The following is a 16,791-nucleotide window of genomic DNA, read 5'->3' as shown; positions in this document are numbered from 1 at the left end:
GTGACATACTTAAAATAGAAGCATGGATAATGTATTTTCATGGTTTATGACAGATGAGTCCCAGCTGAATGAAATCAAACAGTCATTCCCTGAAAGAGCCCAAGACTTCATTTCATGTGCATTTTTCATTTGAAAGAGAGAAAAAAGATCCTGTTGTCATGCATCCTGGTATCACAGTTTGGCCATTGACCTTTCTTTATTCCCCAGTTGTGCCATTTCTGGTGTCAGAGAGACTCCAGAAACGAACTACCCCAGTGAGTCACCCTGGCTGTGCCGCCACAGCCCAAACCGGAGCGCAGGAATTGAGGCTCAGACCAGAAACTCTCTGGGCACAGCCTGGGAGGAAGACAGAAACTACCCCCTTCAAATGCAATTCTTGGCACTCAGAATCCAGGCATTTTATCTCACAGGTTCTGTTGCAAGCCTAGAACATAAATATTTCTCCCCTGATTTCAGGTCTGTATATGGCTGTTACTTATGATGAACTGAAAAGCATAACTACCAAAGAGAGAATTTTTTTCTATGCAGATTGACTTTCCCAAATGTCTCTAAGATCGCACTGGAAAATATATATTGTTGGGAAAATTTGTTTCCCTTTTACTGCTAATAAGATGTTTACAATTAAACTGGACAAAGCCATTGCAAACATACAATAAGCAGAAATGCTGCTATTGCCAGAAGCAAAGACTTGAACAGTCCTTTTTCCTGTCTAAAGTCTATGGCTGGTAATTAAACTGAAATTGAACACTAGTTTAGAAGTTTTTTTAATTATTCCTGCTCAAGAATCTTACTGAGAACAGCATGCAAACGTCATCTTTTTTTCTGACCAAATATGCCAGCAGGAAAAAAAACCAAACAAACACAAAACCCTTCTATAACCTGTTACCACAAAATCATTTCAGACAAACAAAATTATGATGGGAAATTTATACTTAACAGATACCCTAAAAATAAGGATGTTCAAGGGGCAAGGGGAAGGTGACACAGAATTGTTGCAATAAACTTTCAATACACAACTCATAGTCCAACACTTTGAATGAATCAATTTTTTTTCTTGGGAAGCTGACAGGAGAAAGAAGCAGGTACCATCAAAATTAATGAACCACAACTGGACACATAACAGCTGAGCAAATGGGGCTATTGTAACACCCTGGGAGGTTTGGTCTGTCCCAGTTCTGCTGCCTGCCCTTTCTCCCCTTACTGTATGGCAAGTGGCCCTCTGGGAACCACCATTTGAAGAAAATAAATCATCAGTGCAGTGACAACACCTCAAATCTTGCATCAAATACAAATACTTATAAAAGTAAATGTATTGGCTTGTATTAAATAAATATATTGTATAAAAATAAAATGTTAAATGAATGTATTATATAAAACACCAAAATGTTACTTCAGCAGAATACTACCTTGGCAGATTTGGGCTCTGAAAAAATATGCAGTTCCAGAATTAGGATTACCTATGTGATTTTAAGTTGCCATCCTCAAGCATCTGCTTATGGGTAATAAATGATCCCTCCACAAAGCCAGGAGAACAGACACAGTGCCCAGAGGAAAGAAAGTAGCAGGGAGAAAAGTTTGAGTCCAGAAAAACGTTCCTACTTCCAAAACCCACTCTCTACCACCAGCTGAAGGGCCACTGGAGGAGAAAAGCTGCTGTACAGACCAGCAGATTCATCCCAGAGGTCACCTCTGTCCCACAGCTGGATACCTCTGCAATCTGATGTCACCTTCTTAATTGCTTATTTCGGCCTCCTGCAGGTATATTAAGCCCTTGCCCATATGGGTCCCATCCTGTTTTGTTGTACTGGATGACAGAGGAAATGGAAAAGGTAAAAGGTACCCAGAGGCAGAACCCTCTAGAAAAAAAGCTTTTTATCATTCACAGCCTCACAGAGAGGCATGGGACACTAAGAATATTACAAGATATCGACAAATAAAAAAACTTCTGAGAAAAATTAATTTTAGTCCAGCTATAAACTTACTGCTCAAGGTTCCAAAGTACATTAAGTAAAAAAGATGAAGCCAAATAGGAACTTTAAAAGATAGTTCAAAATTATTCCTGGCACAGATAAAATGAAAAAATTAAAACAACAATAAGCTTTTTCACCTGTTTATTGTAAAGCTGCAGCATCAAGTGAAAAGACCCCTGACCCAAACTCAAACTTTTAATTTTATTGGAACTCCAGTACTCACATACTCATTTTCTTTGCAGGTTGGAAGTAAACATCAGCCAGAGAGACAAAAATGCATCTGGGAATTTCAACTGGAAAGCAGCGAAACATTTTCTTCCAACTATGGGCGGGGAGGGAGGATGTGTTTGACCAGACCAGAGGGGTTTCAGAATTCAAAAGCCAACATATTATCTCAATGTCTTATCTCAGGAGAAACTTAGGAAAGCCATACCCAATATTTCAGCCAAATTTCCTCACTTACTTTTGTTCCTGAGCAGGTTATGCACAATAAGCCTCTAGGAAGTGCCACTGAGAATGGTGAATGTATTTGTCCCAATTTTCATTTAGTTAAATATTCCCATTCAAAACACTGCCTAATTAAAGTATCCATTATAACTCCATAATGACAAGTTAATGGAAAAAATCTCCTCTAGAACTCAATTAAATTGTTTCTGTTAATAATTGGTGAAAAGCTGTGAAAAAAAAAAACCTGTTAAATGCATACTTAAAGCTCCATACAAGGTCATTGCTTCATAATATACAACAGGCTCAGCCTATTTTTTTCTATGATGGATGTAAAGGATCATGAAATACCTCCTAGATCATGCAATTTTCTGTGAACTCGGACATGTAAACATCAACTCAGTAGGCTAAGGTACATTTCCACTTGGCTCCTGTATCACTTGATGATCAAACATGTTTTAACAAGAAAATCCTATTGCTATAGGACACTCCAGGAAGAATCAAGATCAATCATATGATTCACTGCTCACTTACTGGAGGGGGAAGGGAAAAAATAATTCTATAAAGCTGGTAAATTCAATGCACACATAAAGAACACAAAATATCAAACTCTGAAAATATGTATTACCTTGTGATTTTCCAGAGTATGTAATACCTTAGGTTATCTTATTTACACAGTTCAGTGAGGGCTTCCTGTAGGCCTACAAAGAGCAAAAAAAAATCACCTCATTTCATGCATTCCAGATGGAAATACTGCATTTTAGTGGGATAAGGATTTTAACTCTTGACTTTCAAAAGGTCTTTCATTGAGATCACATTTTGTTCACATTTAAAGGTCAGAACTTTCACTGTTACACTGGATGCCTTCCTTATACAATAGTGGGAGTCCAATCCTTGTTTTGTAAATCCACTACATATTTAAATTAATGAAAGAGCATGTATATACACATATGAAATTTAATTTATGCTTTTAGTACAACTTCAGGTGACCCTCAACATGTTTTTTAATCCAAGAATGCACTAGAGCAAGTCTTAACCACCTAAATCAACAGTATTTATATTATTTTCATTCCTGTTTATTCCCATTTCTATTATATTTTATTTCATTTTTGCCATTCAATACCTGAGACTGACAAAGTAAATACATACCTTAAAATTACAAAAAATAAATTATTTAAGACTATTAATTGCCCTTTTTAGAATCATCTTTCAGAAATCACATCTGTATTTTGCATTCTGTAACAATCTCATTTGGTCACATTTATAAAAATAATGTAGAATTGTAAACGCAGAAGAAAGGGAAGTTCTTTGCCTCAGGACTGTGACCTGTTTGCTTTCTGGGGGTAGAGGAACTTTTTACAAGAGCATATAGTGATAGGACAAGGGGGAATTACTTTAAATGAAAGAGGGTAAGTTTAGATTGAATATTAGGAATAAAGTCTTTAATGTGAGAGTAGTGAGGCACTGAAACAGGCATTCCAGAGTTGTGGATGCCCCATCCTGGGAGTGTGTGACACCAGTTTGGATGGGGTTTTGAGCAGCCTGGTCTAGTGGAAGGTATCCCTGCCCACGGCAGGAATGAGATTCCTATGGCAGGAATGAGATCCCATGGTTAGAATGAGATCCCATAGTTAGAATGAGATGATCTTCGAGATCTTCCAACCCAAACCATTCTATGATTCTATATTGATGGAACACTGACCATGCAATTGGCACATGGTGGCTTTTCCAAGTCTCACTTATCAAGGAACAAAGGATGTTGTGGGTACAAGGAGCCTCATGCAGACCTGTCCCACAGATGCAGCCTGACCACGAGCAAACCACCCCATTGCAGATACAGCCTGAGTGAGTGTCCTGTGGGCTGTCCCTGCCCACATCCCCTGGGGCTGGGACATCTCTCAAGGTGCTCCCCGAGGCACAGAGACCTCTCTGGGAATGACATGGACCGGTCCAAGTCAAGTTCTCTCTAAATTGCCACTTGAATGCACACCCCCTTGAGCTGGGGCACCTCTTGGGGTTTGAGACTCCTCACCTGAAACCGAGATCCTTCCTTACCCAAGGCAGAGAAATCCTCTATTCCTAACAGATCTTCCCTAAGTTGCTGATTAGTTGTGTGCTAAATTAACATTAAATAAATCCATATAATTACTTCCTCCAGATATAAACTGTTGTCCAAATCTGAGACCAAGATCAGACCTACTTGTTAAGCTCCATCAGGAATTTAGAAAGCAAAGGCACAACAAAGCTCAACCTCACAACTCAGTGGGAGGGTCTTCCTTACCCATTTATATAGCTGGATTCTGTGTAAATCACTTTAAACCCATTGTAACTCAATTTTCCTTTGTGTTTTATCTCACCAGTAAGCAATACAGTGAACCTTGCCATCAAACTTTGTTAAATGACACTTTATGAACTCATAGTAAAACTATATCTGCTAATGTGTTTCATGGTATTTTTGCCATTCAATACCTGAGACTGACAAAGTAAAAACATACCTTAAAATTACCAAAAAAATTTTAAAACTATTAATTGTCCTTTTTAGAATAATCTTTTAGAAATCACATCTGTATTTTGCATTCTGTAACAATCTCACATGGTCATGCTTATAAAAATAATGTAAAATTGTACAAGACAGAAGAAAGGGAATATATTCAACTTAGGAAACAAACTGTTTTACCTTCAAATGAAAAACGGAAAACCACAGTATAAAGATCAGCTATTGCTGCTGAAGTCATCTCCATGACTTACAGCAGAAAAAATATAAACCAGGGTGTTTCACATTTCTTTGGGAGCCAAGTCAGGCCTTGTGCAGTCAATTGTTGCTATAACAACATATGAATCAGGGAGAAGATAACACATCTGAATGCAGAAAATTAACTTACCTATGATCATCCAGTTGCCTTTTGATAGGATGTATATGCTCATTTGGAAGGGAAAAATCATTACATTTTAATTACTATGCATCACTTTCAACAACATCCAAAAAATCCCTGTATGAAATATTTGAGGCCAAAGGGAATATTATCCATTGCACATCATCCTTGCACTCAGGGTTGTTTGATTTTATTTCAGCATCTTCCAATAACAGAGCAGTGAAAAAGAGTAACACCTTTTTATATATCCTCTCTGACATCAAATACAAAATTAGATCCCAATGTTAGGAACTTAAATAAGTCTACGACAAGGCATATTGCAAACCTAATTACTGTGCTATTGTTTAGAAACTTACCATGGTTGTGAAGGAAAAAAGTTCAGGTGCACAAAGTCCTCATTTCAATGCATTTTTAATCCAAAGTAAAGATTTACTTTGCCTCGAAATCAAAGAACTGATAATAGTTGTTTAAACCATTTAACAATATAGAAAATGAGAAGCAAAGAACTCGTGTATTTGAATTTTTTAGGATCTGTTCAGGATTAAATCATATTGCCCTAAGCTGTAATCAATATATTCAGCATATGAAATACCCACTGCCATGAGAATATAATCCAGAATTGCCTTCCTAATTATCCAACAGCTTTGAAACCACATTTCTTCTGCTAGAGGCTGCACTTAAATGTTCCCAACCCACACAGACACAACACGGAAATACAGCCTCAGACATCAAATGCTGCACCCATAGGCATTCAGGTAGCTGGGTCCCACATAGCCTGCTTTGTCACCCCAATCAGACCTTCTTTCCTGAACTTTCCTGGGAAGAAAGCACACAGGGAGAGCAGGAGCAATGCTTGCTGGTGAGAAATCTGCGCTGGGAACTGAGATGCAGCTCCCAGCTAACAAGTCTCACCTGCAAGCAGGTGAGCTGCAGGAGGAAGAGCAAATCAAGTGCAGGATAAAGTAAACCTGCTGCACAAAGGAGAGCAAAGTCTTCAGCAAATTACAATTGAAGCCCACAGAATAAAAAATGCCAATTATGTCAGTTGCCATTGACACAACTCTGAGTTGCTGGTGGAATTAATACCACCAGGAAAAGCGTGAAAAACCCCAATAGAAGGCAGTCAGAGGAAGTTACTAGAAATTACTAGTGACATTTCTTTGTACCAGCCATTCTTCATAAACTTCATCTGACTCCTTAAAAAAAAAACTTGCATAAATCCCAGAATTGTTAAAAAGTTTAGTAGAAAGAGACATAATGTACTGGCAAATGAAAATCAGCTTCTATCTTACAAAAGCAGAGATGGTGAGAAATAGGAGTTGCACATCAGCCACCTTAATTATATTCTGGAAAAGCAAAAATGTACCTGAAGGCAGAAGTAACTACTGCTAAAGATGCCTTTAAATGCTGGACAGAAACCTGCAAGGACCGGCACCAGGTATGAAACTCTCCCGAAAGTCTCACCATCTGTGTACTTGTTTCTTCTTTTTGCTTTGGCAAACTCAGGAACCCTTTAACCTTCCCACAGGAGAGTAGCACTTCAAAATATCACCACAACCCTGCAAAAAGAAAACTGACCCAACTCAAACCAAATCCTTCCCCCAAAACACTCCTTCAGACTAGTGCTAGAAATTAGAGGTTAGAATTCAGTCTGATTTGCTGCTGTGATTCCCAGATGTGCCTCTTCCTGTGGAAAATTAGCTCAGTGCCCAACACAAAGACAGATTTTACAGCTTTGTCCTTATGGTCAAGCAGAGAGAATCACTGACACAAAATTGCAATAAAAACACTTGGGAGAACTGGAGGTGCTTTAGCATCCCTGAGGTAAAATAACTGCAAAGCAGCCTCATCAAAGCACAGAAGGCAGAGGAGCCACAGTAGCCAGCCAGGAAGAAATACTTCCTTTTTTGCCACAGTTTAGGGGAGCTTGAGGGATGCTGTGAAAAAAATGCTTTGCACCAAAGAGAATCCTATTGAAGCAGTGACAAAATATCAATGTGACCAATAAAAAACCAAAATAAACAACAGGCCAGTAGATTGGATTGATAGCCACCCTTCCCTCACCAATATGGTTTTTTCTCCCTTCTCTGTAAACATTTCAGAGCTCTCACAGCATTTCCTGCCTGTGTTAACCAGTCAAAAGGCACAGAAGACAGGAATACATCAGCAGGACCATGACCAAACTCTGTCTGCTTAGCAGTGAACTAAAAAAAGAACAAATTTATGAAGTGAAAAAAAATTCAAATACTACCAATCTATATATATATACACTTATATATATATATATATATATACACACCCACACAGAATAAGAAGTAAAAGAAGAGAGTGAATGGTTTCCATGCAAAGGAAGATGAGGAGCTCTTTCAACTGGCAAAGAGAGAGGATATGGATCTCCATATTTGCATTTGATCATCTTGCTGCAGTGTAAATGTTTATTACATCCTTCTTTTTTTTTTTTTACCAGCAGGAATGAATTCCATCCAAGCTAAGACTAAAGCCATGTCAGTTTCAGATGCCAAGATTACTTCTGGCAAAGTATAAAAGCAGTTTTTCTTTTACATTGTGAGCTCCTTATGCTGATATATAAACAGATGTGAAAGGAGCCTCCAAACTACAAAGTTTCAGATCAAAAATCTTTTGCTGTTTGGCATTAGCTTTCCTTAAGGACAAACCCTCTGGGAAATCAAATTGGGAAGCCAACAACCTCTAGCTTAGATTAGAGAACACTTCAGAAGCTTAAGAACTTTTCAATGAACTGGTTTTGGCTCAAAAAAAGTTAATTGCTGAGCGTGTGGTTCAGTGAATGTCTAGAGCTTCTCCCTCACAGGAAGATACCTGCACCATGCAGGGGTGGGTGCAATCAGACTGATCTGGAGTCAGCAGCAACACAAGCTGGATACATGACCTTTGGGAGGCTGGGACAGCTCCTGGTGCCATGGGGACATCCCACCCAACCCCAGGCTGAGCTCTGTGTATTATGCTGTACTGCACAGTACAATAACCAATCTGAAGTTCCTTCAGCTGTGCCCACCAGGGAGCTGCACAGTGATGTGGGGATCAGATGCCAGGGGGAATTTATCTGACTGACTCAGCTGAGTACAAGAATTCAGCATCCAAATCCAGCTCCAACATTTATCAGAATTTCAAATCCAATTTCAAATACACTAGAAGTGAACACATCCTTTATGCTGGGCAAATTCTTAAAAAATAACATAAGACATATTTTGCAGCCACCATGCATTTACAACACAAATACACAAAGGGAGCTACAAATCCTGCAAATGCAAAAGCTTGTTCCCCTCCTTCCAGTCCTACTGACCTGCCAGTAGTCAAACCACAGCATCTGAAGTTCATTCATTATTTATACCCTAAGCACTTTGCTAAGAAGCTGGATTTAACTTCTGAGTTACATCATTTATGCAAATCTCACTCACAATGGCAAGAATAAACTCCCTGGGCTGCAAAATGCCTGGTCTTGAAAAGCAGGACATCAAGGTGCCCCTCTCCTCCACAATTTTATTGCAAACCAGTCAAAATTTTCGAGTCAGAAAATGAAAGTTGTTTCCTTCCTTCCAAATAACAATTTTTTTTAGCCGTAAAAGCATAGAGTCATTTAGGTTGAAAAAGACTTCTAAGACCAAGCCCAGCCATTAACCCTTCCCTGCCAAGTCCATCCCTAAACTTGATAGCCTCATCTACACATCTTCTAATTGACTTGAGAGATAATGACCTGAATTACTTCCCCAGACAGCCTGTTCCAATTCTTGACAGCCCTTCCTGTGAAGAAGTCTTTTCTAACATCCAATCTAAACCTCCCCTGGTGCAACTTGAGGCCATTTCTTCCCATCCTGTTGATTGTTACGTGTGAGAAGGGACCATTTGGTAACAACCTAAAAGGTAGCAGTGCTATGGCATCATGTGGGAAAAGCAAACACTGATGCTTGTTCAACAAACTTATCCCTACATCATTTATTCCCTAAAGTTTAAACAATGAAGTTTTCACCCTTTTCTTGATTTTGTTGCTGCTCTAGGAAATTTTTATTTTGCTCACTGAGAAAACTTTCCCTCATTTCCCTCTACCCTGGAAAAAATGTAATATATGGAATGGGAGAAAGTAATGTTGGTGGGAAAAAAAATCTTCTGTTGAGGAGCCAAAATATCAAAATATTCATTTCAGTGAAGATTTTGTCCAATAACAGTTTAACATTCCTCAATCAGACCCAGCAAGAATTGGCCTCAGGGCAGCCAAGCATCTCTGCTGCCCATCTTGCATTATCCATGGACTACAAAGTGTCACTGAGGAGGCATCCCAACAATCTGATCCTTTAAAAAGCAGTGATCATCAGACTTATGCACAACGTTGAAACACTCACTTGACTCCATCTGCAGGGAAAGCTAGTCCACAGTTACCTCCAATTCCTTCTGCTTTTCTACTTTGCAATTAAAATTTCACTTTATCATGGCAGAAAACTGTCACAAATTGTAGGCCGTGAGAGATGAGATTTAACAGATGAGAGTTAATCAGATATAGCATTGATTACAATAAAATATTTGCAGTAGCAGTGTACTACAGGTAACACATGCAAAAAATCAAATATTCTTTGCATATGCTGTGCCCTGACAAGCCTTTATTTTAATTAAAAGACACTTGTAAATATTTTGTGCAATCTTGTAGAACAGCAGGAGCATGTGCGTGTACAAAAGGAAAAAAATCATGCATTTCCACAGGACAAAATAAGGAAGTGCCATGGGAAAATGCTTTGCTTCTTCATTATCCTGTATCAAATAAATGTGCAGTTCAGATGAAGGCTTAATGCAATTCCAGCCTCATTTATATCCTTCAGATAAAAGTTAGTAATAAATCAAATCAGCCAGGAGATAGAAACTTAATGCCTCAATAGCATGACCTATGGTGCATAGATTTAACAAAAAAGCAAAAATATTTCAATATTAGGACACTTTATCAATGTGCATCTTTTATAAAACTCACTCAAAAAACCAGACAAATAACTAAACATTTTTTGATAAAACATTATGCATGATATGAGGCATAACATGCAAATATATCAGCAGCATATTGACCCATTATTTTTACCATTTTTCTCTGAACTGTAAGGAATAATGAGACATTGACAATAGTATTTCGGTGTTTTTCCCACAATATGCCACTAATTTCTAAGACTCCCTGTTTCTAATGTTAAAAAATACTTGTTTGCTTCCTTAATAATATGACTATTTTCCCATTAAATACTCAGCTGCACCCATTTAGAATTCTGAATAGGAGTTTCACCAGCTCCAGCATTAGATTCTCTTTGTTTACTTTGTTTACCTCCTTGCAATTTAGGAGACTGAATTCTTATGTGAGCAATGGTGGGAAGTCAATGGGACAATTCAGAGTATCTCTGTTAGATGCATGAGTCAGATAATGTGAAGACCTCCCTACCATGCTGAAATTTGAAAGATTTGTTTGAATAGCAAACAGATTATGTCTATTCAAGACACAAAATCTGAAAGAAAACACAATTTGATTGAATTAGATTTCAAAAGGATCAAAACCACATCATTACAAACATGGTGCAGCTTTCTGTACTTCAAGGATGTTGCTGTCTGGTTTTTGAGGAGACAGTCCTTTATCAAGAAAGCCACTAATTTGGGCCATCCAGTTAAAGACAATGAAACACAGATATCTCTTGGGTGGAGTCAGTAATTCCACAGAAAACAGTGAACTTCAGAACCAGTTGGTAAAATCTGTCCTAAAGCTGGCATCTTTACATATTCACAAGCAGCCCTTCTTCATAACAGTATCAGATTCTGGATTTGCCAAATCTTTCTAGCTGTAAATGCATTCTTCATTCTTAACTTCCATGCTCTGTGCCTGGAAACCCTGGCATCTTTTCCCTTTAATAAAATGCAGAGGTCTGCTTTTTCCTACTTCACCCACATCTTCCCCTTGACCCTCACCCATGGGGTTGTCAGCAGTATGACTTAGAGTAAAGGCAGGACATGATCTTCATGGCTATTTTCAGGCAGACTTTCTCTTTGGCTTGCTGAATTTTTATTTAGCACTGAGCTCTGGTGCTGTTGTGATTGTTCTAGGACGTGCCAGCCCCTGACAGCCAGAGGAATGCTATTGCTGTCTCCAGCACACCTTTCTTTCTCATAAAAGCCTCCTTCCCTCAGGGGAGACAACACTACACTTCCAGCTGAACAGCTGTGCTGGTGGCAACGCTGGTGTTTCTCCTAACAACTGGCAGCAGCCACGCTGCTCACTATATTTAATAGCTGTAAAAAATTTAACATCCCAACAGCAGCCAGCAAACAGTTGGCATTGCTATGACTAGGCTGCTTGTTAAATACCGTGGCAGGTATTTTTATTGCACTTTAATTGCAGAGGGTAATTCGGAAGACATACCTGTAATTTAAGTCTCCAAATTAGGGCCTGTGATTTATGACGAGGGTGCTAGCAGAGTTTTATTGCAACATAACTGTCAGCATCTGAGCTTAGGCAACCCTGATCTCCAAATATTCTCTGCCACAGTAAAAATATCAGCGACAGGCCAAACAAATCTAACTGGGGGATGGGGAGAAAAAATAACCCACAAGCACACAAAACCCACAGAAGGAAGATAGCAACTAAGTTTTTTCTTCATCTAACTGGAACAACAGGGCTTTCCTTCCTGTAAAATAAAGAAGCCCAAATGCCAGAATTTTCTGGATTGTATGTGGCTTGCACCATTGGGCTATTTACAGGTCCCACACACCTCTACCCCTGCATGGCCATTGCCTTGCAGCTCTCTGCTCATGATCCTTCCACTGCAGCTACAAAGAAAATTCCCAAGGAAGGTTTTCCTGTGCATGGAGGAACCTGAGGGATAACAGACCTGCACAGGTTCTGCTCGCTCCCTTCACACAGCAGTGACCACACAGAGGTTTTTAAATTAGCATCCAATGCCTAACATGACTGTCAGCAGGAGGAAAAGACCAACAACATTGGCTGTGCACAGGTTTGGGGCAATTGAAGTGTTTTTCCAGAACTGTGGATTTCCCTGGAAAAGCAGCAGCCTCCGCTGTCTGACTCCAACACTGAAAGACCATTCCAGATAAAATGAAGCTGTAGCATGAAGCCCATAAACACATTACTATGCAATTATTTGCGTTCTGGCTGCTGTTCACTTTTGGTTTAGAAAAAAGGAGAGAAAAACCTTCCTGTTCTTCTGATTAGTTATTTTTCTTCCCTGCAGAAAGTTCACACAGCTCCCACGAGCCAAATCCAAAGAAATGCCTGTGATTGGCCACAGATTGTCACTAAATATCTCCCAACCACATAGCCACCAACCAGGTGAAATTCCCTTTGTCACTTTACAATGTCTCTCAGCAGTAAGAAAGAAGTGCTTAATGCACCCAAATCCACAGGTATCCAGTGACAAAAACATCCTTTAGGGGAGAGGAGTAGGCTTTGGGACCAGAGGTGGAAGCAGATAGAACACTCAGCTGCCTGTGACCCAAGGGTGATGTCAGCTGTTAGCAGGAGCCATGAATTACTGACTTACAACAGCAGTTCACTATATAAACTATCTAAAATCTACTATTTTGATGATTAAAATTATTAAAATTCCACCATTTCTTCCAGCATCCTCTTTAGTTCTTTCATCAGCCTGTTAGCCATGTTTTCAGTTGTCCACATTTTTCCCCAGTGGGAGAAGAAACACTTGCGTGAAACAAAACCATTCTTGTTCACTAAACTGCTGAAGCAAAACACTAAAACAGTCTTAGTACTGCTCCATAATCCCAATCTATATTTAGCAAAGTTAAATCCTATTTATGGATTCAAACATGTATAGTACCAAGCAAACTAAAGTGCCAATTACATCCCCAATGTCATTATCTCAGTGACAGAACAATATAAAACCCAATAACAGCTTCTCATTGATCAGCTAATCAAATAGTTTTCTAGGAGTTTGCTTACCACAAGCAAACTACAATATGGCCAAATCCTTAAATATTTTCTTTGTTAATAATTCTTTATTATTGTATGTCTGCAGTTTTACAGATTAAAGTAATACTTTGGTCTTGTCCTAAAGAAGCAGATTGCATCTTTGTAGCTGATTGTTGTCTCATAAAATGATGAGCATTCATCTTAGTCTGGCTGTCAGGTGGTCACTGGCATTTCCATCTCCATCCCTATATATTCAGAGACCAAAAGAACATCCAGTGATGTTGTAATTGGGAATACTTTTAATCATTTTTCCACCGGAGCACAAGGAGAAACAACAGGGCCCAAAAAGTCACAGCACTCAATCATCTTTCAGCCCTGGTTAGAATCAATAAGGAGCTGTGATTGGCCACTCTTCTGACAATACAGCCTAAAAGAAAAATAAGAAAGGGGGGAAAAGAGAGACAAAGAAAACATTAATCACTGTAAATCAATAGAATAATGAAATCTTCTTGCATTGGAAATAACAAGACGGGCAGTTCATTTAATCATAATTTCCCACAGTCCAGACCCACTTTCTACCCCAAGTTATGTACACACAGAGAAGGAAAGAGCAGCTCTCCAGCACCACATACTCATTCATCTTATGATTTTTTCTTTTTTTCTTTTTAATTTTTAATGATATTTTTTCTCTTCCCTCAAGGGTATTTTCAAATACAAACCCAAGGCATGTTAGGACACACCCAGTGCTCATCATTAAGTCATTTGCTTCCCATACTAAAAAGTTTTAGCGTGTTTTTCACCTAATAAAACCTGGATTCTAACAGTAACAAGCCCCGCACAAATGATCAGATGCTTTTAGAAAACTGGGTGAGGGTTTAGTATTTTGTCCCTGAAGAAGAACAAAGAGAAAAGGGAAATCAGAGCAAGGACTAAATGTTTCACCATCCTTGTAGTCAGCATTAGTGGTATTGACCAGAGAAAAGATCACAGACACCTATTCCCTGCCTGCTCCAATTACAGGAGCATCGGAAAGAACTTAGAGAGAAAAAGAAAGTTCCACAGCCCAAAACACCAACATAATTTTCTTTTTTCAACACTATTTTCTTAGTGCTTTCAAAGGCTTTAAAGCTGCAAGAATTCCATGGTAGTGTGTGTTGTGACAGAGGGACACTGCTTTTCTCCACATGAAAGAGTCCTTGCTGAAGTGATCCACTCACAGGGTAGAACTGAGATGCAGGAGTTTGTTTTGTCTGGTTCAGTCTTTTGTTGCTTGGCAAAATCCACCAGTAAGTCAAAATCTCTTTTTAGCCAGAATTATTTTGAAAAATAAGTTATCAATATCCTCTGCTACTCTTTGATTTCAAATGAAATCAAGCAAGGCAGTCAAAAACTGAAAAAAAACCCAAAACCAAAAACTCAACCTATTTTTTTTTAATTGGCACCATTTAATTTCTACCCCAACCCAGTGAATAGAGGTGTCTCCAGAGAGCTCAAAAAGTAAAGGTTCCAAAGCTCTCAACCATCCTCACCAACATGGCAATGACACTGCAAGCACAAGCACTTCCCACTACAAAGCTGAAGTGGCCAGGCTGATCTGTTCATGTCAGTTGCCACTTGTTTGCAATAACATCATATTAAGTCAGAATAGATGGCCCACTATGCTCTAGTTCTTGAATGGTTCACCAAATTCTTACGAAGATGAGAAGCCTCCTGAACATCTGGCACCACTAGGCCTTCAGCTCCCCAGCCATGCCATAATTTGTACAATTTAAGCACTGCTGTGCAGGTCAAACAACATGCACAGCTTCAATTTAGAAGTATTCAATAGCCAGAAAGACATTCTGTGACACTTTCCCTTGGGATGCATCACACCTGTGCTGGAGAAAAAGAAATAGCAGTCACAAATGGGATTACAAGAGATAAATTTTCATATACCATGAAATATAGGCTTTCTTCTGTTTCATTGGCAGCCTTTGGTGTTTTTTCACCAAATGACAGATATCTGTCTGTATTAAATCATATCTAGGATGTTCTTTGAATATCTGAAATGGTTCTCACCATCAAAGCCTGACAAAGCTGTGAGAAGTGAACTGATGAACTCTGATACCTCCAACAGGCAATAGGTTTAAGTGAACATTATCAGGAGGAGACACTATTTCCAACTTGTTTTGGATGCTTTCTAGCAGCTTCCAAATCTGAGAACCACATAAACTCATTTTTACTTGATTTGTTCAAAAAACCCACCAGCTTTCACTCAGAAGCACAGTCATTAATTTATCCCATGCTTTCATCACAGCGGTCCAAGATTATTCCAATGCAAATATTGAAGCTTGCTCTAAGCCACAGTTCCAATTCACCAGGCCTCATAACCTTTTCTGAAAAGGTTGCATCATTCTTTCTTAGGTCAATAATTCCCCAACTTCTCCATGGAGTCATTTTTTGCATTACAAAAAAGTTCTGTTGTGCTCTGAGACTGCAACTCTGTCTCGTTTTCTCTGTCACGATCAAGAGACCAAAGTAAACAATCCTTTCCTACTTCAATCACTGAGTCAACCTACCTGAGGCTTGCTCATCATCAATCTGCCACAGAAATATCTTCCTTGAAGTAGGTTTACAGAACAATAGTCAAAACAGCATGACAAAAACCAGCCTTGCTTGACTCTATCAGCAAAAAATATCAGCAATACATTTTTTCTATACACACACACACCCCCTGAATTTAGTATTTCACTCCAGAATTAATTAAGGGCATTGAGGATTTATGCTTACCTTGAACAATAACACTATTTATTTTTTAAATGCTGGAAGCAGCAAACTAGATACTACACATAACAAACCTTGACATTTTTTCTGTCTTCAATCTTTTCTCCATCATGAGAAGCACATTCATGACAGTAAGGTCCCGGATAAGCAACATCCCAAATGACCAAAAGTTGCCCTGCAGAATTTCCAGCTGAAACCTTCCACAATATTTAGTATTTTTCATTATGTGCTGGCTGCTGAGATCACATGGCTTTATCTCAGCTTCCACAGGGCCATTATCTATTCCCCATGTCTGTACAGAGGAGCTTGAGATGATAAATCATGTCATTTCATCCTACAGAGAAAGAGGAGATGCTCAGTCAAGACTGAAAATATATTTTGAGTATCAGTATAGCACTTCACTTTCCCCACTTGTTTGCACCACACACCACACGGTTCATCACAAGCTCTGTCACAATACTGCATCACAAAATGCCTTTAGCTTCAGTGTTCTACCTATTACAAGAAGAAAGGATTTTCTCTCACAACTGTATTAGACAAATTATGCCAAAACCAAGGTTTGTATCCAGAATCACTTGAACAAAGTTGTCTATAGCAGCTCGACCAAGGAAGAACTAAAGTCATGATCTGGAATGCTTGCTTCAAAATAAAATTAGGAATTGCTGTAGTGTATACTGCCAAATTATCTTCTAGAGGAATTCCAAGCTAAAATTCCCCTGCCATACTGCCCATGGAGGGAATCCCATGTGTGAAACTTCAGCCCTACTGCTGTGTTAATATCTTGGGCTTCTCCTGGAAAAAA

Source organism: Geospiza fortis, unplaced genomic scaffold (assembly GCF_000277835.1).
Source record: "Geospiza fortis unplaced genomic scaffold, GeoFor_1.0 scaffold271, whole genome shotgun sequence".
Classification (NCBI taxonomy): domain Eukaryota; kingdom Metazoa; phylum Chordata; class Aves; order Passeriformes; family Thraupidae; genus Geospiza; species Geospiza fortis.
This window is presented reverse-complemented; position numbering follows the sequence as displayed.